At 37.8% G+C, this 22,277-nt stretch overlaps 1 long non-coding RNA gene across 2 annotated transcripts in view; it reads right to left on the reverse strand.

Annotated features, from left to right (window-relative positions):
• Positions 1-831: 831 nt before the first annotated feature.
• Positions 832-22,277, reverse strand: part of LOC102151737 — a 65,209-nt gene continuing 43,763 nt past the window's right edge. Inside the window, exons 3-5 of one of the 2 annotated variants that reach the window (XR_005356705.1) lie at positions 11,390-11,456; positions 10,888-10,928; positions 832-968 (exon numbers count right to left, since the gene is read on the reverse strand). This is a non-coding gene — a long non-coding RNA (uncharacterized LOC102151737). The remainder of the gene's footprint in view (positions 969-10,887; positions 10,929-11,389; positions 11,457-22,277) is intronic. The other variant, XR_005356704.1, reaches the window with a different exon arrangement.

Raw genomic sequence — 22,277 nt, forward strand, 5'->3', positions numbered from 1 at the left:
ATGATTACAAATGCTTGTTGCTGGAGTCCTGGAGATGGACAGTGGTGATGGTTGCACAACAATGTGACTCTAGTGAATGCTACTAAATGGTACCCTTCAAAACCAGTCAGAATGGTAACTTTTATGTTATGTATATTTTACCACAACTTTTTTTAATGTCCACTAGTGATTGTATGGTGAGAAAAAAGGGAAATTTTGCTACTGAACTACAAAGTTGTTTTGAGAATCAAGTAAGATACCACAGTGCCTGGCACATGGCAGAAGCTTGATAAAAATTAGTTCCCTTTTGCATTAGTTCTAGGTCACAACTGCCCTTGATGGTGGTGACAGTCACTCAGAATGTTCACCGTAGTTCCTATTGCCAAATAAAGTTTCCTCTGAGAGGAAAAAAAAAATCTCCAACCCTTGTAATGTTTCATGTCCTGATACTGTAGATGGTGACAACAACCCCTCTGGAAGAAACCTTGCAGCTTGGTCTCTGTTATGGTCAATTTTAGTATCATATATTATCAAGTGTCATAGGAAATGCTTGATACTATTAAAAGAAGTCATGACATCTGTCCATTTTGGATAGGCATCTGTAATATTTGTTTCAAAGTAACATAGATTTTTTTGGCACCTAGGTGACTCAGTCAGTTAGGCATCTACCTTCTGCTCAGGTCGTGATCTCAGGGTCCTGGAATCCAGTCCCACATGAGGCTCCCTGCTCAGCAGGGGGTCTGCTTCTGCCTCTCTCTACCTCTCACCCCGCTCACGTTCTCTCTCTCTCACTCTCTCTCTCTCTCTCATTCGCTCACTCTCAAATAAATAAAATCTTTTAAACAAAAAAGATTTCAAAGTAACATAGATTTTTTTTTCCATTACAGCTCTAGTGAATTTATGTGCCTCTCTATAAAGTAATTCTATAGGAGTTGAGGGATTAGAAAATAGAGTCATTAACTCTTTCTTCAGAGAAAAACCACAGGAACCTACAAAGAAGGAATAAAAGATATAAATAAGAATTTCATATTTAATATACAGTCAATAGTTTATTTTTAAAATATATTCCTATTTGCCTCCTAATTATTCTCCTTGAATTTGACTATTTTTTTAAATCAACATATTCTTGATTGCCTGAGTTTAAATAAATCATGGCCTGATCCTGAGAACTTGGCAAGAACATCAATGACTTTACATCTGGTATCACACACCAGCTGCATGTTGAGGGAATGAAAAGCTTTTCTATTTCTTTACCTTGCTTCATTAGTGAATATGTGGTGATGCATGCATTACCGCGTGTGTGCAGGCTCAGCTCCCCATATGGAGAGGCATCCAGCAATGTCACAAAACTCATGCATCATTTGCTATGATGCTGAATTTTCGAAAATAATAAGATGATATTTTTACTGAAATCCTTTTATCTGTGATTGGACATATGTTTTTTGTTGATAGGGCTATATACTTAATGTATATTGATAGAACCTGTTGCAAAAGTCTCTAATGGAGAAATAACTTTAACTGTCACAGCTGAACATATGTACAGTATGGTACCCATCTTCAAATCATCATACAGTAAAAAACAATAATTTCCTTGCCAAATCTATGTCCGACACATTTTCTACTTAGTTCTTGACAACTATACTTCTTACTGAAAAAATATCTGCACTGCAAGCTTTGTGGCTATTTAATTAAAGAAATCTTTATGTGTCCTCATTCTCATCACAGTTACTTGCCTTATGTTTGCATACTGTAAGTTTAACAAACACCTCTTCTTATTAGTTATCTATTGCTGGGCAACAGCCCAAAATTTAATGACTTAAAATAACAATAATAGTTTATTGTCTTGAGCTTTCTTTGGGTCAGGAAGTTAAGAGTGGCTTAGCTAAGCAGTTACGGCTCAGAATTTCTTGTGAGGTTACACTTTAGGTGCCAGAGCTGCATTTGTCTTAAGTTTTGACTGGCTGAAGGAGCCACTTCCAAGATAGCTCGCTTTGGTGATTGGCAAGTTGTCACTGACTCTTGTGGCAAGAGGTTACCATTCCTTTTAATCTGGAATTCTCTAGAAAGCTCCTTAAGTGTCCTTATGGCATGACAAATTCAGCTGTCACCAGAGAAGGTGATCTAAGAGAACAAGGTAGAAGAGGCACTGCCCTTCATAATCTAGTCTTGAGAGTCATACGCCAGCACTTCCACCATAGTCTATTGGTCATACTACCACACCGGGCACAATATAAAAGGGGAGTACATAAGGGCATGAATATCAAAGGTAAAAATCTTTGAGGGCCATCATTAAAGCTGGCTACCACATTCCTAAATAATTTTTCTTCAAATTTGTAAGTTTTCATTGTACACACACTCCTATTTGGTTGAAACCTGATTTTGCACATGTTCACTATTCTGTCTTGGCAGAACACTAAAATATCTGCACAAAAGTAAAAATAGAGGTTCTCAACCATAGTAATTTAATCAATCTAAAAATTATAAGTCCATCCATAGTTAAATAAAGGAAAACATTTTTCTGATCTAACAGCAAAGCTATTTGTAATCCACTGAAAGTATTTACATAATAATAAAACAAAAATCACCTTAAGTCATTGGTTAAAATTATATAGATCAGGAAACTAATTATTTGAAGGAACTTTGCTGCTCTATCTTATTCAATATTCTGAGGTAATATCAATCATTAATCTCAAACTAAATTATTTTCTTAGTAAAATAAAACTTTTGCATATGTCTGATCTTCTGAAAGCTTTTAATTAATGATATCTTAAAAGAAGAGAATTATTTTTAGGGTTTTTTTAAGATTTTATTTATTCATGAGAGACACAGAGAGAGATACAGAGACATAGGCAAAGGAAAAAGCAGGCTCCATGTAGGGAGCTCGATGTGGGACTCAATCCCAGGTCCCGGGATCATGCCCTGAACCAAAGGCAGATGTTCAATCAGGTGTACCTTATGGGTTTTTAAAACAATGAAAAGGAAATATTCATGCAGAACATATTTGGTACCCACCTTAATGATTCAACAAATATGTCTGAGCACCTTTTGCTTTGAGATATTCTGGGGATATATAGAAATCTAAGCCAAGCCATTGCTTTCAAGGAGTTATGCCTTGTTAGGCTGACAAGACAGGTTAACTCATACTTTAATGCTAAACATTGTGCAGAAAGTATCGTAAGAGACGGAGAAAGTGCACTATGAGTTAGAAGAGGGAGAGATCAATTCTAATTGGCAAACCCAGCAAAGCATATGGAATATTGGCATTTGAGGCAACTGTTGAAGGATGAATAGGTTTTAACAGTAGGAGATAGTTGAGTGGCTACTACAATGAAAGGATCAGCAAAATCAAAGTGTAAATGGAGGAAATCATGAAGTCACTAATACACACCACACTCTCCTCATTGTAGGCACATTCTCCAAATATTCCCCTATTCCATATTCCCACATTCTCCTTATTTCAAGGTGAGAGTCAAAGTAGATTCTGATGCTCCAATGACTATGTCTACTCCTCTTCCATCCTTTATCCAGTGCAACATTGACATGACCTTCTACTGGTTCTTGGTTCATAATTTCTGTGTCTGGTTTTCCTGACATTCCATCAGTACTATAATTTACACACTATAAGTAATTTTTTGCTGTAATTAACTAGTGAGGTTTTCTGTATAAGTTTTAAAATTTTATATTCTGAAAATAAAAAAAGCTATGGTGTCAGACTGTATTTTCCAACATGATCACAAAAACAGCCTGAGCTGTGGTCTCAGCTCTAGCTACCATCTGACTGCCACCAAAAGACAGATCTCTAGTGAGAGCTGGTTAGTTGAGCCTAGTCCACCTCAGAACCACTAGAGGTAATAATGAATGGACTGTTGTTGTTTTAAGCCATTATGCCTTTGAGTGGTCTGTTTCAGAACAGTAAATACTGAGGAGAGATTCTGATACCCAGAAGTGGGGCATGACAATAACAAAATCCTAGGACATGTAGCATTACCTATAGGGCCAGGCTGTGAGCAGAAAGTAGGATGACATTAAGGAGACTTAGTGGAAACCAAAGAGCTTCCATGAAAGCATTATGGAAGCCTAGAGGGCTTCAAGGGGGCTGTCATAGAAGGCTCAGGCAAAGTACGGGAAATATCATTGGAAGCAGTTAGGAAAAGGCACCCTTATTTTGTAGAGGGGCAAAGTATGGCAGGACTGTTGCCTGTGGTCATGTGGAAAATAGGAAATGTACCTAATGAACTCCAAGATCTAGCTAATGGAGCTTTCCAAGCAGACTACTGAAATTGCCACCTGTCTGCGTCTCACTGCCCATGATAAAATGAAAAAACTGGAGATAAGCTAATGAATGAACTGTTAACAGAGGAGCCAAGATTTGCTGGGCTTCAAAATAAAACTATTTCATATTCTCAGCCTCCCTAGACAGCAAATGATTCTAAAATAAAAACTACTTTCTGGGAAGAGATCAAATCTACTATACTATCAGGAAAACAGGGTCCAAAAATGAAACTAAGGACATGATAGTAAATTCTTTCTTAAGATTTTAGAAAGATCTTAGGTGATACCTCGCAGAACCTTCCAATCAGACCAAACGCTTTTCAAGAATTGTGGGAGTGTTCTCTGTACATCTTCTCTGCAAATATTGGGCCTTTAAGAATCTTAAAGGATATCGTCCCATAGCAGTGTCATACTGAGCCCAAGGTAGAGAGGGCTTAGCTTGAAGAAATAGTATTATAAAGTGATACATTTAAATGCACAAAACAAATAATGTTCTTAAGAGAATTATTCTGGTGGAACCATAGCGAAGCTGGCCTAGAAAGAACAAACACTAAATATTAAATAAAAAGGACTTTGAACCTGTACTTTTTGCAAGCAAGAAGCAGGCTGAGAAAGCTATTCCATTACAAACTCAGGATTTCTTATTAGGAAAAATAAAAGGATGACTTTGAGGGCAGAACCAAAGGCCCAAAAGGTAGGACCAATAGTCATGACAAATACCTACCAGGCAAGTGGACTGAGCCCTAATCCAAGCTCTTGGAAACATGCTAAGAATCAGTGACTGCTTTACATCTCTTGTTTTACCCTTGAGAAACTATCTCACAGTTGTATGTTGGGGTGTGGGAAGAAGATAGGTCTCTTTAGTTCATAGGAGTTCAAACTGAGGGAAATGGGATACAAGAAGGTATATCCCAACAACCACATTTTAAAAGCCTTATCTGCCCATGGGCCTGATTTTGATGACAAGATCCTGGACTTTGAGCAAATGCCATAATGGAATGAGACGCAATGGAAGAGGAAGGGATAAGTGTATTGTGCATATGGGAGAGAGATAAATTGTTATGGCAAAAGGGTAGACTGTGACTCATAGTACTTTCTAACATGACCACAAAACCTCCCATACCAGACGCTCTTCTTACACTGTGACCCTGAGAGATCATTCCTCCCGATCTTCCTTGAATCTGCACAGGCCTATGGCTGTGGCAGAAATGATGTGACTTCAAAAGATAAGCTATAAGAGGTAACACAGTTTGTATCAGAGCCCCTTAGGATGTTTCCTCTTGGAATCAGTCACCATGTCCTGAGGAAGAAGGAAGACTTCACTGAGAACCACTTGAAGGTGTTCTAGCCAACAGCCCCAGCTGAGGTCACAGCTAAGAGGCAGTATCAGCTTACAGACAAGGGAGCAAGTGATCCTGTGAATAATCCAGCCCCAGCCACTAAGAGACTGTATCAATGAATATTGATCCTAAGTACAAACTACCTAGCCAAATCCAATTAACCCCAGAATCATAAGAAAAAAATATAAAATAAATCCTGTTGTTTTAGACCACTAAGTTTTAAAACAATTCATTATGTAGTAATAAATCATTAGAACAGTAACTATTAAAGAAATTATTTACTTTAATTCTTATCAATGCCAAAAGGATTAACAATATTAGAAACTAGGTTTTGTTTCTACAAGTATTTTTTAAAGTAATGTCTTTCTCTTATACAAAGGTGATGTCTTTCTTTTATATAAAAGTATAAGAAATCTCTTGTAGTCAATGTATGTTGCTCTTTGACTGCACACCCTATCCTCCAGGTTCAGGTTGATCCATGAGTGGTTCCCATTATTCAGAGAGTGCCATGTGGCTCATAATATTAAGATAGTCTATGTATAGAATGAACGAGGTAGGTATAAGCCAAATTGCTGTAACAAAGAATCTCCAAAATATAACTAAGGAAGCAAAGAAGATTATTCACTCTCATTTAACAGTCCAGAAGTGAGCATTTCAAGGCCAGTAAAGGGGCCCTGCTTAAGTTTATCCAGGGATGCAGTCTTTTCATGCCGTACCACTTCCAGAAACCTCCTAACATTATTTATCTTCATCTGCAAAGTCAACACCACTCTCTAGCACCATATTTACATTGTCATTTGCAGGAAGGGGGAGACAGAGCAGACGGTGACAAAAAACTTCTTTATTAAAGAAGATTCCAGAATCTCCACCCTCATTATTTCTGCTGTCCTCCCATTGACCAGAACATAGAGCTATCCCTAGCTTCAGGGAAGGCTGGGAAATGCAAACCATGCCTGAGCAGATATATACTTAGTTTCGGTACAAAGATTCTTAAAAAGCCCTGTGACCCCTGTTTCTCGGTATTCACACCTTCACATAATCTCTCGACTGTGGATGGGACCTGTGACTTGCTTCTAACCAGTAGAATGTGATAAAGGTAATGGGATGCACATGATTACATTACTTAAGACTGTAGGGTCCCACTTTGATAGGAAACAAGAGAGTGAGGGCAGTACCCGTCGAACGTCCAGCATAGAAGTAAACGCTACCACAGACCACAAAATCCAATAGGTTAGAAGACAGAGAGTGGTTCCACCCTTCAACAAGAGAGCAACAACACTAGTACCAGAGGGCAAACTTAAGGCATTCAATGAGAGGAACAATCACAGGGTACCAACTACTCAGTCAGCCTGGTTAGCCCAAGTCATAGAGGCCAAATTACAACTAGCAGGTGAGCATGCAATTGCTTAAAAAAAAAAAAAATTATAGTATGAATCAAGTGCTAAACAATGCCACAGTAACTTAACATGATATGACCATTGCACAGTAGGAACAGACAAATCCACAAATCTGACTCCTCAGAACAATGACTGGATGAATGATGTTAACATTTTTTCCAGGGGCTTCTGTTTGTGGAATAAGCTGACCAAACTCTTTTGATTGACACATTCTTTTCTGTATATTCTTGCAATCTAAATGTGCCAAGTAAGGCCACAATGCAGTTATACAGATTGTATGGATTATACAGCGTAGAATGACTACACATAACCTGACAACATTGACTTTCATGTTGATTTCATGTATTTTTTTATATTTATTATGAAATTTATCTGACCAAATGGAAGTCATGTGTTTTTAAGGAAAGGATACCTTTCACATTAATTAACATAGAACTCCATAGACAGTTTGACCAGTTGATTGAGGAGAATATTTTCTAAAACGCATTTAAAATTTACTAAATAGACATACTCTATTTGGCAATAACAGGTATACTTATAACATTAAGAGAAGGGAGTAAAGAAATGCTTTCTGGGAGGTGCCCCACTTGGAAATTATCTTGCTTTCTAACTCTCAATCATATACTTTTTCACCAACCCTCAGCCTCATCTTAGGATCCCACTCTGGTCCAGTCTCAAATCCCCTCCTGAAGATTTGCCACCTATCCTCAAATATGAGAAGTCTCATAACATTGTCCTTTCCTATGCCTTATGAACTTTGATGCTACCAGTTTCAGCCTGATTTTAATGCTCATTTTTCTCTGCTCCAGTTTCTGCCTTCCCTGAAAAGAAGAGTGGTGGACTTTGATCCCAGGAGCACAAGGAAGAAAGTGGGTGCCACTATTCCATATCAATCTTTCTACAAAAAATAGCTGCAAAACATTTCCTCCTGAATTATCTAAAGGCAAACACAGCACCTCCAATGCCAAGTGTACTAGTTCCCTAGGATTTCCATGACAAATTACCATAAACTTGGATGGCTTAAAACAACAGAAATTTATTGTCTCACATTTCTGGGGGCTAAAAGAAATTAAGGTGTCAGCACGACCATGCTCCCTCTGAAAGTTCTAGGGAAGGATCCTCCCTTGCCTCTTCCCCAAATCACTCCAATTTGTTTTGTTTTGTTTTGTTTTGTTTTTTTTAAGATTTTATTTAATCATGAGAGACACAGAGAGAGAGAGAGGCAGAGACATAGGTAGAGAGAGAGGCAGGCTCCACCCAGGGAGCCTGATGTGCGACTCAACCCTGGGACTCCAGGACCACGCCCTGAGCCAAAGGCAGGCACTATACTGCTGAGCCACCCAGGGATCCCGATCACTCTAATTTCTGCCTCCATAATCACATAACATTTTTCTGTATCTGTACTTTGGTCACTTGATTAGGGCCGACTGTGAGTAGACTTCCCCATAGGTGTTTATTCAGAGGATCAATAGTGCTATAGATCAGAGAGTGCACAGTGGCCAGCAAATAGTAAGTACTCAATAAATAATAGCTGAAGCAATGATAGTAGGTTCATCTGAGATCTCATCCAAATCTGAGATTCTGTAATTTTACAAGGTGTCTATTTATAAAACAGTGATTTAGTAGTCCTAACATTTTAGGACCTAGTATTTTTATTAATAACATTATTACTACCAACAAATTGAAAAACTAGGTTTTATACTAAGTGCCTTATTGTTGTCTCAAATAAATACCTCTATGAGGTAACTACTGTCATTCCCAATTTACAAGTGAGGAAACAAAGACTCCACCAGTTTACTTGATATATGCGAGGTCACATAGCTAATAAAATACAAAACCAAGACTCCATTCAAATTTGTTTGGCTCTACAGTTATATTTACCACTCATTACATTATTTCAAAGAACAAAATTGCTGATGACCCTTCAGAGACATAATACCATATGGATAATAATTTTTAAGTAAGGCAGAAACACAGGTGTCCTCAGAGATAGATATTTACATTTTTCACTGAAATCAAAGAGGTAGGGATCCCTGGGTGCCTCAGCGGTTTGGCTCCCACCTTCAGCCCAGGGCATGACCCCGGGGTCCCGGGATCGAGTCCCATATCGGGCTCCCTGCATGGAGCCTGCTCCTCCCTCTGCCTGTGTCTCTGCCTCTGTGTGTGTGTGTGTCTCTCATGAATAAATGAATAAAATCCTTTTAAAAAAAATCAAAGAGGTATTATTGCTTTTCCTTGATGAGGTCTCATAAAAGAAAGACACCATATGACTAGATCAGAAGGGTATCTGACCTTTGCCAAACTCCATCCTTGGGAATAAAACTCAAGAAAGAACCCCACTGAGGCTTCCAGCTACCACTTTAAAGAGAGTTTGGAACTATGGACTAGAGATACCTGCAAGAGAATATAAATAACAGTAAAAGGGAATATAAGGGAAGGGAGAAGAAAAAGAGTCCTAACTCGGGGAAACAAACTAGGGGTGGTGGAAGGGGAGGAGGGCGGGGGGTGGGGGTGAATGGGTGACGGGCACTGAGGGGGGCACTTGACGGGATGAGCACTGGGTGTTATTCTGTATGTTGGTAAATTGAACACCAATAAAAAATAAATTTATTAAAAAAAAAAGAGATACCTGCAAGAATTTGTAAACTTTGGAAGTTACTCTAGTGCACTTATCTCATTAAACTCTTTTTTTTTTCCAAAATGATTACTTGAAAACTCATAAAAATATCAGAAAGGGGGATCCCTGGGTGGCGCAGTGGTTTGGCCCAGGGTGTGATCCGGGAGACCGGGTATTGAATCCCACATCGGGCTCCTGGTGCATGGAGCCTACTTCTCCCTCTGCCTATGTCTCTGCCTCTCTCTCTGTGTGTGTGTGACTATCATAAATAAATAAATCTTTAAAAAAGAAAGGGAGACAGAACATGAGAGACTCCTAACTCTGGGAAATGAACTAGGGGTGGTAGAAAGGGAAGTGGGCAGGGGGTGGGGGTGACTGGGAGACGGGCACTGAGGGGGACACTTGATGGGATGAGCACTGGGTGTTATTCTTTATGTTGGCAAATTGAACACCAATAAAAAATAAATTTATTTAAAAAAAAGAGAGAGAGAAAAGGACCTGGGTGCTATGTTCAAGCATAATAAAGGAAAGAGAACTACTATTTTTTTTTTTAACCAACCACACCACATAGAAAAAAAGACCTTTCATAACACAGTTGGCAGTGCAAAGGTCTAAAAGACAGAAACCTAAGTTAAGTGGCCAAGCTTTGTAGCAAAATAGAAAGAATTTTGGTGACCTGGAGCTGGTTGGAGCCTGGCTCAACAAACAGTAAAACATTTTCCAGACTCCCCTGGGATACAGAGATGCCTGACCAAAGGACCGTTCTCAAAATGTCGTTCCCAGGCCAAAACATCATCACCTGGAAATTCATTTAATATGCAAACAATGCAGCCCCATTCCTGACCTACTGAATCAAAAACTCCGGGGATGAGTCCCAGCCATCTGTATTTTAACAAGCCTCCAGATGATTCTAATATACACTAAGTTTGCAAACCATTGCACTGGGGAGGAAGATTTGGCTCATTATAGAATTTCACCTCAGGAGATTCTGTTCTCCTGATGCAAGGTAAAAACAAAAACAAGTTGATTAGAAAGGAGCTGTGCAGTGAAAGCCAAAGAAAATGATTCATTTCTTCAATATTCACCAACAGAATTATCACCAAAGTAGCAAAGCAAATAATCCATTGAATGATCATGAGTCATCACTCTCCATAGTATCTATCCTCTATGTATATTGCTGCACAATCCACATTTGTTTGCTGACAGTTTTACTTGTTAACCAAAATCAAGAATACTTACTATAAATGATATAAAAATAGGATTTAAAATTAGTGAAACTTACCATATCAGTTAGCAATGAATTTGGCTGAAAACAACATATGCCTAAGATAAACACATATTATTCATTCCAGTCAGGCACTTTAAAAAAAATGAAAATTAAAAAAAAAAAAAAAACCAGACCGTGGTTATCAGTGAATTATCAGTCACTGATGTCCTAAAATGAAAGGTTTATTACTCATATATACTCATGAACTTGTTTAAAATGTGACAAATCCTACTGCTCAATATACTGGGAAACATTTGTATGTTCTAATGAGTTGAAAGAATGAAGAAAAAACAGTATACAAGACCATACTCAAACCCACATGAAACCATGATGTTTTGCTTCCCAGATTTCAATGTGAATTTTTTAATTTATATTTCTCATAACAACCAATGTCCTTATCATTATATCATATAGAACCCATTTTCAAACTTCTTCAGAGATTGAGTACATTAAAAAAGGAAGAAATATTTTAAAACAAACCTTTTTATTGAAGAAAAAGAAATATAAGGCCTCTTACCATTAGAAGATAAATCCCATGAGGTTGTATAAAGGTAACTAAGCCATAGATAAGAGCAGGCTCCCAGCTGCAAAACATAACACAAATGTCATTGATGCTGGATTGATGCCAAAACTCCTCAGTGAGAGAAACTGAGAAGAGGAGTCACATAGGTTTACACAGTGAGGGAAGGGGAAGCAGTCCTGGAATTTTATCTGCCATAACTATAGTGGGTGATAGCAAATATTCCTCATCTTCAAGTGCTTAAAATTTTTCTTTATTAAAACAACGATAACCCAGAGAAGATACTGATGTTGACAGGAAGGTGCGGGATGACACTAGAGCAGCAAATAATTTCAATCTAGTTCATACAGTTCTCTTTCCAACCTTGCTGTATTCAGAGACACCTAATTACATCACCATATGTTTTGAAAAGAAAAATTTTTTCACTGCATCTAAAACAAACATATGGTGAAATATTTTTTCAATGTTATCTTTTAAATAAAGTGAAGAATTGACATAGTATATAATACTTATAATATGTAAGAAGTTTGAAGACCTTTGAGATCCAACATCAGAATAGATGGATTAATAATTTTCTTGACATATTTTTGCATGTTTGATTAATTAATTGGTGTCTTGAGACTATGTCATTTTATATCAAGATTTGAATGTACATGGGTTAATTTGGTAATGGATATCATTTTAATTGGATTCAAAATTGGGGTATATGTCTCTGAGGATCCTAACTGGTCAGGGTAGTCAAAACTATTAATTAATGCACTTCAGAATATTAACTTATTTTCTGAATGCCTTATGGTCCTCCTGAGTTCATCAAGTTTTCCTCTCAGCACGAACTCATGCCCATACATTTGGGTGTTATAGATTTGTCAAATTTGAAATTACAAAATAAAAGGAAAAAATTTTTATCATAGGCCTTCTGTTACTGATTTTTAAATTAGTTTACTAAAAATGCACTTGCAGTATCTAGAAATATTCCACTGTGTGTTTCTTGGATGCCTATATCTACTTTCTATCAAATAGCAACATATCAACCAGTGTTATCAAATTAAGCCACTTAAACAATGATTTTTGTCACTCTGTTTTAGAAATACATGTGTCAAAATAACATGCCTAGTAGTTTGGAGGTCAGAAAACATGAGATTAGTTGTGGCTCTTCCAATCACTATTTTTGCAACCTGATCAAGTTACCTTGTCTTTTTGTATCTGGTGCCCTTATTTGTAAAATGCTGCTTCACTCTCACACTGCTGTAGTTCATTACAGTCTGGGTCCATGAAGACTATAGAGAGAAGAGATGGGGCCTATTTGCTAACTCTCATACTCACTGAGATACCTATCAAACACTTACAGACACCAAATACAACTGTACATCCTGCAGTCGACAGATGTGAGGTTGGGAAAAATTTAGTATTAAAAATCCAACCAGGGATCCCTGGGTGGCTCAGCAGTTTAGCGCCTGCCTTCAGCCCAGGGCGTGATTCTGGAATCCCGGGATCGAGTTCCGCGTCAGGCTCCCTGCACGGAGCTTCTCCCTCTGCCTGTGTCTCTGCTTCTCTTACTCTCTGTATCTCTCATGAATAAATAAATAAAAATCTTTTTAAAAAATCCAACCAAAATAGCAATTTTTTAGATGAAGAAATAAAAGCTTTAAAACAATATCTCTAATTCTATTTCTGTCAAAATTAAAATAGCCCCAAATTCTTTGTATGTTCTTATATGACTCTGAGAGTAATATTTTTAAAAGTCAGAAAGGATGCAAACCAAATTCTAACCATGCCTGCCATCCAAAAGGAGAATGGGATGGAGAAAGTTAGTAGGGGAAAATGTGAAAAGAGATGTTGACTTTTTCCTCTGTACAGTTCTGTATATTGTTAAATTTTTACAACGAGCATATATTCATATATTATGTGTGTTTTAAAAGATACAGTTTACTAGTTTTTAATACACAGAAAAAAAGAGCTTGTTGAATGTCAGAAATCTAAGAAGCAATAAATCTCATACACAAAGGATTGTCTTAAGTAAATGTATGGCCCCACCTAAAACACAACCTCCCCACATACCCCTGCCTCCACCCCAAAAAACTTCAAGAACTATGAGAATTTGTAAGAAGATTCACTGAAAGAAGGTAATAAAAGATGTAGCACAAAGTGATTCCTATTTTGTTTTACTCTTGGTTTGCTTGATTTGCTATCACCTCTGGCTGGGCCTTTCCTAGAACTAGAGTATGAATAATAGCTATTTCGAGTGATAGATGAAGGATTATGAATTATGAAACTATTATGAAACTATAGCCTCTAAGAACAAAAGAGAGGCTATAGTTTGCCAAGGCAGGAAGTGAGGGTGTATTAGCACCAAGTGCTACATGTTATATACATACCCCTAGATATATAGCATATATATATAAAGCATACACACACATATGCGCACACACATAATCCACACAAAATGATAACCTGAGGGATCCCTGGGTGGCGCAGCAGTTTGGCGCCTGCCTTTAGCCCAGGGCGCGATCCTGGAGACCCGGGATCGAATCCCACATCAGGCTCCCGGTGCATGGAGCCTGCTTCTCCCTCTGCCTATGTCTCTGCCTCTCTCTCTCTCTCTCTCTCTGTGACTATCATAAATAAAAAAAAAAAAAAAGTCTTAAAAAAAAATGATAACCTGACACGTAGGCATCAACACAAATGTTCTAAACTAGGCAAGAATATTTTACCTACCATTGATTGAAGACTATGCTGGCCACTTAAATACATTGTCATTTAACCTACAACTTACTAGGTAGGTATTACAGCCTAACCATATTCCCCCAAATTCATATGTTGAAGTTCTAACCATCAGTACCTCAGAATATGACTCTATTTGAAGCTAGGGTCTAAAGTGGTAATTCAGATAAAAAGGAGGTCGTATGGGTGGTCCCTAACCCAATCTAATGTCCTTATAAAAAGAGGAGATGAGACATAGACATATAGAAGCAACACCTTGTGAAGACACTGGAGGACAACCATCTATAAGCCAAGGAGAAAGGCCTTACTTGGATTTCCAGTCTCAAGAATTGTGAAGAAAGTAAATTCCTGTTCTTTAAGCACCCAGTCTATGATACTTTGTTATGGTAGCTTTAGCAAACTAATACAGTAGGTTAGTTTATCCTATTACCTGATTCTTTTGAGATTTAATCAAATTCTGGTAGTGCGCCCCAAAGAACTTATAATGGATATCTGTTTTGGGCACTGTTTCTAATAGTTTCTATTCCATGGAGTCCTGCTAGGTCCACTAACAAAGAGTGAGCAACTGATCAAGACTATGACATCCTAAGATTCCTTCCTGCAACTGGCCCAGAAGAAACTTTGAGCCCAAGCTTTCAATCAGCCTTTCCTTCTTAGGATGGAACACCTGAGTAGAGTCACACAAAACAGAAGGCATTTGTCAAGTCTAGTGACCTAAACAGACTCTCCATGAGTTTTTACCATAGAGATCCCTGGAGCCACCCTGGTTGTTGACCTTCCCAAGGCCTTATAGTTTCAATCCTTTCTCTGCTTCTGGTCAATTCTTTTTTTGCCCTAGGCTCACTAGAGACAGTCTTCATCCCGTAAAGCTAAAAACACCTCAATGATACACATATTATTTTGTACTACTGAGTCTTTCGTATGGATAGTCTCTTAATAAATGAGTTCATTGTATATCCGTGGGTCCCTGAAGGAAAAGTGTTTGAAGATGTCTTGCAAATTAGAACTCATCATCACACCTATCCAACTAGGTGTGATCCTTTGAAAAGGGTCAAAGAACAGATGCTAATACACAAACAGACCTTTGCAACACATCAAACAGAACTTACTAAGAAAATTAGGGGCAAGAAGAAACAGTACACAGAATTCAGCATTGAACTGTAGAAGTATGGAATTTGCTCAACAACCAGGTTGGAGTTTGTACCTGCAGCACACACTGACACAGCTAACCTGGAGCTAGAGAGTGAATGAGTGCCGGAGTTTTGCAATGATAACTTTGCCCTACTGAACTCTCACACACCAAAACCCAGTAGTTTCCATAGACAATCTGCTTCATTACCAATGTGACTTAATATCAGAAAATTTTTAACACACTTTCAATAGTAGGGTTTACTGATATCCCTACACAAATGATATGCAAAAAAGTTCTATTTGCCAAATAGTGATTTACCACAATGGAAACTATTTATTCTGCACTTACTATTTATACCATTTATACTCTGTTTGCATAAAGTTTATAAAAATTATATACTCTCCCAACCCCCTATCATTTACAATTTTAAAATTGCCTAGATCCAGATAATACAATTAAATCTCTGAATTAACATAACCCTTTTCTGTTTAAATTTTAAAACATCAATATAGCTTTCATTTACTTTTCCATCCTCCTTCAATATTAGAAATTAAATTTCATTAACTGGCTTTTTTTTTTTTTTTAATACCTGGGAGATTTTTACTTGTCTCTGCTTTTTCTTACCCAAAGAACTACTACAATAGTTTTCAGACCTTTATAAGCCACAATTTAAACTGAATTGATCATTCTTGAAACTGGTAATCCTGCACACTGCCAGCTTGCTACCTTAACTAGTAAGTATTAGGAATGACCTTTTACATGCCATTGAAATAAATCACCTCCTGAGATAGGCTAATGAATGGAATCAGCAGTAGTCTTTTTTTTTTTTTTTTAAGATTTTATTTATTTATTCATGAGAGACACACAGAGAGAGAGAAAGGCAGAGACACAGGCAGAGGGAGAAGCAGGCTCCATGCAGGGAGCCTGACGTGGGACTTGATCCCCGGGACTCCAGGATCATGCCCTGGGCTGAAGGTGGATGCTAAACTGCTGAGCCCTGGGCTGCCCAATCAGCAGTAGTCTCATTATCATGTCCTATACCTAAGGAAGTTTGCAGGTATCCCCATTATTAGCCACAGCTAATGTTTATTTGTCCAACTACAAATCTACAAATCAAAATCTCTCCCTTCTTCTTCCTTCCTGAGTCCTTCCTCCATCTCTCCTCTCTCATTTCCTCTCCCCTGCTTTGGTTTCTGAATGTTTTCATTTCAGTATTCTGGATCAGTCAATCCCAACTCAATAACTTAGCTTCCAAAGAGAGATGAACACAGAAAAACGGTTATGATTCACGAGGTGCTAAAAGCCTCCATAGTGCTTTTTCCTTTACACAGCAGTTAACATTGTCCCCAAATTCCCACACTTAATAACCACAGGAGAAGTTTAAGGCCTGGTCTCTCCAGATCAATGCTGTTAAGATATACACAACTGCAGTGGCAAATTAGCACATGAATAGCCATTAATACAGTAGGGATCGTGTGCTAGGGAAAAAAAACCCAGACTGTAAGTAGTGTAGACCCAGACATTTAGCCCTGATATGATCCAGTCAGCAGAAGAATCACAGGTTTAAAGACAGGAGTGGGGCACCCGGGGGGTTCAGTCGGTTAAGCGTCTGCCTTAGGATCAGGTCATGATCCCAGGGTCTTTGGGATAGAGCTCTGAGTCTGGCTCCCTGCTCAGCAGGGAGTCTGCTTTTTCCTCTCTCTCTGCCCTTCCCCCCTTGTTCTGCTCTCTCTCAAATAAATAAATAAAATCTTAAAAAAAAAAAAAAAGTGAAGAAATGAGATGGTACAAGAAGTTGTGACCTGTAAGGAGATAATGAAGTCTAGACACTACAGTAACTGTTTCAAATGATAGGGACAGGGGATCCCTGGGTGGCTCAGCGGTTTGGCACCTGCCTTCGGCCCAGGGTGTGGTCCTGGAGTCCCAGATCCGGTTCCCTGAGTGGAGCCTGCTTCTCCCTCTGCCTGTGCCTCTGCCTCTGTGTGTGTGTGTGTGTGTGTGTCTCTCATGAATAACTAAAATCCTTAAAAAAAAAAAAAAGAAAGAAAGAAGGAAAATGATAGGGACAGATTCACATTTGTGTGATCTGTGGAGTTCCAAATTTTTAAAAAGTAACACAAAAGTGAGTATTTAGAATGAGAGATGAAATAACGATTTACTCATTTTTAAAAGCTGACAAATATGACACACTTTTAATACTGTTTTTCAACATTTTTAACCTGCACACCCATTGACCACTTCTTCAAATGACAACAATTAGGTCATATTTTCTGTAAAGAGAATAGAAAAGTAATTCAATCTTCTAGCCTGGCTGGGAGATTTGGGTGTTGTTTTGTTTTGTTTTTTTTACTGATAGATTCTAAGTTTCTTTTAATTTCACAATTAATTTTTTTGTCACAATAGATTTTTTTTCAAATTCAACAAAGCCTCTCATTAAGTCTTTTTCATACACGACTAGTTTCTGGCTCTATACATTTCAAACATTGTTTCTCACCACTGCCTACATATATTCAGTGCCAAGAACACGTTCACATGGCAACATGCTCCAGGATCTTGCACCTTCAAATCCAGCTGCCACTGTCAGAACCAAGTTTCTACAAAGCGACAGTGGCTTTGTTTATGAATCCACACATTAAACATAGAACACACATCAACAGACTTTTTCTTGTGACAAAATTTATCTGTAACCAAGTCATGAGATAACAGAAGCATTTACAGTATCAGGCAAATCTACACCCATTTTTAATTGTATGTTAAATGGAGTAAGGCACATGAATTTGCCGATAATTTCCTCATCACCAGAGCAGTTGCTTCTTGTGTGATCTGGCTTTCTTCCAGCCTTTTAGATAGCAATGCTGACCAAATTATCCTGTTATTCAGAAAACTCAATGAAACATTAGATCATATTTATTTTCAATAATTAAATTCATACCCAGCTGCTGAACAAGAAAAGCATTCTTTCTAATGCAAACCAAATCAGTTTTAAAAAAGACATTGCTCTCAAAGAGTTCATGTAATGAACCATAATATCGTATATTTAAAGCTACTCATAACCATGTAGACCACTATGGATGCATTAATTTGCAGGCAGTAAGGGGAAGTCCTTTTCACATTATTTTATAAAATGTAATCTTCCACCATAAACTAAACAGTTTACTAAAGATTTGATAATCATTCCCAAAGTGTCTAACATAGAAGCTCGATTTAAAGACCACAACATAAAAATAGTATTTCCATAGACTTAACTAAAAGTGTCTATTCACACTATTCTTAGGATGGCTATGAAATTTCTGACTTGTGTCACGATGACTTTATAAAGTTAAAAAGCTATATAGGTTTTTTACTCTGAATTTAATAATTTGCTAAAACATGGAAATCTAACTAAACTTCTTTATCACTCATTTGGTCTTCTAGGAAACTTCCACCGAAAATAAAGGTAAGAAATTCAAGACAAACAGGTTTTTAAATTTGCTTTAAATATAAACAAAAATAAAATATTTAAAGGCAGCTATTCTCAATCATGGATGTATATTAGAATCACCTGGGGAGATTTTAAAACTCCTGATGTCCAGACCACGCCCCAGATAAATTAATTAGAAATTTCTGCATATAAGACACAGACATCCGTATTTATAAAAGCCCCAAGTGATTCTGGGTGTATGATAAGTTAAGAACAATTGTTTTATAGTATATTCATAATCAGCTGGCAGGCAAGAACAGACAAGAACACACTTAAGGATATTTGCTATGATTTAAGCCAGAGGGAAAAGCTGTACAAAGTACCAAAGTCATTTGGTACCCAGCCTTTCCAGATGGCAAGCAGTCCTCAAAGCAGGAATAAAAAGGGTAAAGATTACTTCAATGTGGCTATAAGACTTTTTGTTAAGACTTCAGAAAAATTAACCCTCTCCAGCAGATAAGCAGCCTTTCTATGACTAGTGTGGGCTCTGTCTCACATCTTGACAGTCAGCAAGGCCAGAAAGGGACCAAACTTGCAGAGATTTGTGGCTGTGGCTTTTACCTAATGTTATAAACCCCAAAAGGATTTATAGAAACTTTTAGGAAAACTGTACTAACAAAAGTACCACCAGCTTAAACTAAAGGGGACAAGGCAGAGGGGCCATAGTGCCACCACTGTTCTAGAGAGGATAAAAAGTAGGCTTAACCTTGACACTGGCACATGGGACAAGGAGAAGAAGGGATGACATAGGGGCAGAACCACAGATCTGGTGCCCAGATTGATTTCAGAATTGCTATTGGCCAGAGGACTCCTCAGAGTACTGGTCAGAGGACTCACTTCCTAGCACTACCATAAAAAATTACCACAAATTTGGTGAATAAACACAAGTTTATGATCTTACAGCTCTCTAGATCAAAAGCTCAATATGAGCTTTACCAAAATAAAATCAAGGTTTTGGCAGGTCTCTAAGAGAGAATCTGTTTCCTGCTCATTCTGGTTATTGGCAGAATTCAGTACCCTGTGATTATAGGAACGAGTCCCCTGTTTTCTTACTGGCTGTAAATGGAATGTAGACTTCTCAAGGTCATCACATTGCTGAGCTCATGATCTCGTTCTCCATCTTCAAAGCCTACAGCAGCCTCTGTCTGACTCACTTTTTTGCCTTCCTCTTCCACTTTTAAGGACTCAGGTAACTAGATTGGGCCCACCTGGACAATCCAGAAAAATCTTCCCATCTCAAGTCCTTAACCTTAACACATCTGCAAAGTCCCTTTTGCCAGGTATGGTAATATGCTCACAGGTGTTGGGATTTAGGACATAGATATTTTTGGGGGCCTTTTCTCCGTGTACATTGATGCCAAGTGCTATCAGCCTCTCCTGCTTTTTTTTTTTTTAATTGTTATTTATTTATGATAGTCACACAGAGAGAGAGAGAGAGAGGCAGAGACACAGGCAGAGGGAGAAGCAGGCTCCATGCACCGGGAGCCCGACGTGGGATTCGATCCCGGGTCTCCAGGATCGCACCCCGGGCCAAAGGCAAGCGCTAAACCGCTGCGCCACCCAGGGATCCCGGCCACCTCCTGCTTTTTAATGGAAATGTCTACTTTGGTGATCCTATCTTTGTCCTACCAGAGTACATGTAAGGGTGGAGACAGGGAGGCCTGACAGTGACAAAAAGGGACAGATAACCACTCTTTTTAATGTACAAGTCTTCTGAGCAACTGGATCTGAACTCAAGGAGCTGTACCCAAGCAATCACACATGAGGAGCATCAGCCATATCTGAGTCTGATTCAGATGAAGAGCTCTTTAATTTTGAGCTGATGCTGTAGCAAAATGACATTTTATAGGAACTTGGAATATTTTGTATGTGAGAGGTATATAAATAGTCTACAACCAGAAGGCAACCTATAGTAGACTAAAGATGATCTCAGATTCCTTGCTACTGCTCCCATTGAGAGGTGGGGTCTACTTCCTTCCCCTTGAATCTTATGACTGCTTTGACCAACAGAGTATAGCATAAATGATGCATCAGCCATTCATTATTGTGCCTCTCAATAACAATGCTCAAAGAACATGTGTCCAGTGAGTGGACAAATAAAAAGCCTATCCTTTGTAGAAGCTAGGGAAGATTACCTTAAATATTAATAATTGTGTATGGTCACATAACCACTTATTGGAGACTTACTATGTGCCAGGCAATATGCTATGTGCTTTAATTCGTGTACTATAATTGTATTATCTGGACTTTATAGATGAGAGCAGAGAGATTAAGCCATATGAATATAATCATATGGTTAGGAAGTGGCTTCACAGGTATTCATACCTGAGTCCCTCTAATGCCAGTAGCCTCCTTCCTTTCTTTCCTCTTTCTTCCTTTCCTGAGTTCCTTTTAAGCTAGTCACATAAATGGCAAAAACAAAACCACAAGCAGTGCAAGACTGTCTAGTCAAAAGTATGTCTCCTTCCCACCACTGAACCTAGCCTCTGTTTCCCTCTACAAAAAACAAAACAAAACAAAACAAAAAAAAAAAAACACCACTAGTTTCCTTTGTATTATCCTAAATATATCCTAGGCAATTTTTTTACACAAATGATAGTATTTTAAACATAGTAATTCAACTTTTCATATAATTATGTCTCCAAAATCCCCAAAAAATATATTGCATACACACATACACACACACAAACTGGGAAATCTCAAAGTAACTTGAGAAAGTCTATTTGTTTAAACTATAAAATAGTTATGTGGCCCAAACAAATCAAATATTTTATTCCTCTAGTTTTTTTCAATTAAATCTCTTAAATATCTATTCCATACTTTACAATAGTTTAGGGGTATCGAGTATTATATTCATTAAGCAAATGAAAAAACATCTTATGTGGGGCACTTGAGTAGCTCAGTTGGTTGAGCATGTGCCTTAAGCTCAGGTTATGATCCTAGGGTGATAGTATAGAGCTCCGTGTCAGGCTCCCTGTTCAGCAGGAACCTGTTTCTCCCTCTCCCCTCTGCTTATGCTCTCTCTAGCTATCTCTGTCTCTGTCTCCCTCAACCAAATAAATAAAATCTTAAGAAAAAGTCATATAATTTAAGTATTAATATTAAAGTTTTATTCAAATAAAAATAATAAAAATTTAAGAAATAAAGTTTTATTCAACATATAGATGCCTATAGAATCTCAAACAAAGGATAAATGGAAGAGGTTTAGGTCTGTCACTATTTACTGATTTTCACTAACCACTAGGGAAATGAGACATATACAAGGAAAACATATGGGCATTTTCCACAGACTTATAGCAATATTTATTCTTAAACATTCTGAACCTATAGCTAATTATCATATGGAAAAAATTCTCATGGCTGCCTCTTATGCTGTGTTTGTTTCCATCTTTTATTGATGCAAAATGAAATTTTAGTGGAAGTTTTCTAAAGACAGAGCAAAAAAGTTTTATTAGTATGAAAGAAGAAAATATAAATTTTACAAAGGATGAAAAGATTTTACAATATGAAAAATTAATTCAATACTTCAAGAATAACTCTCCTGGAATAAGCATTTATGTTCAAAAATATGA

The sequence above is a fragment of the Canis lupus genome, chromosome 3 (assembly GCF_011100685.1).
Source record: "Canis lupus familiaris isolate Mischka breed German Shepherd chromosome 3, alternate assembly UU_Cfam_GSD_1.0, whole genome shotgun sequence".
Classification (NCBI taxonomy): domain Eukaryota; kingdom Metazoa; phylum Chordata; class Mammalia; order Carnivora; family Canidae; genus Canis; species Canis lupus.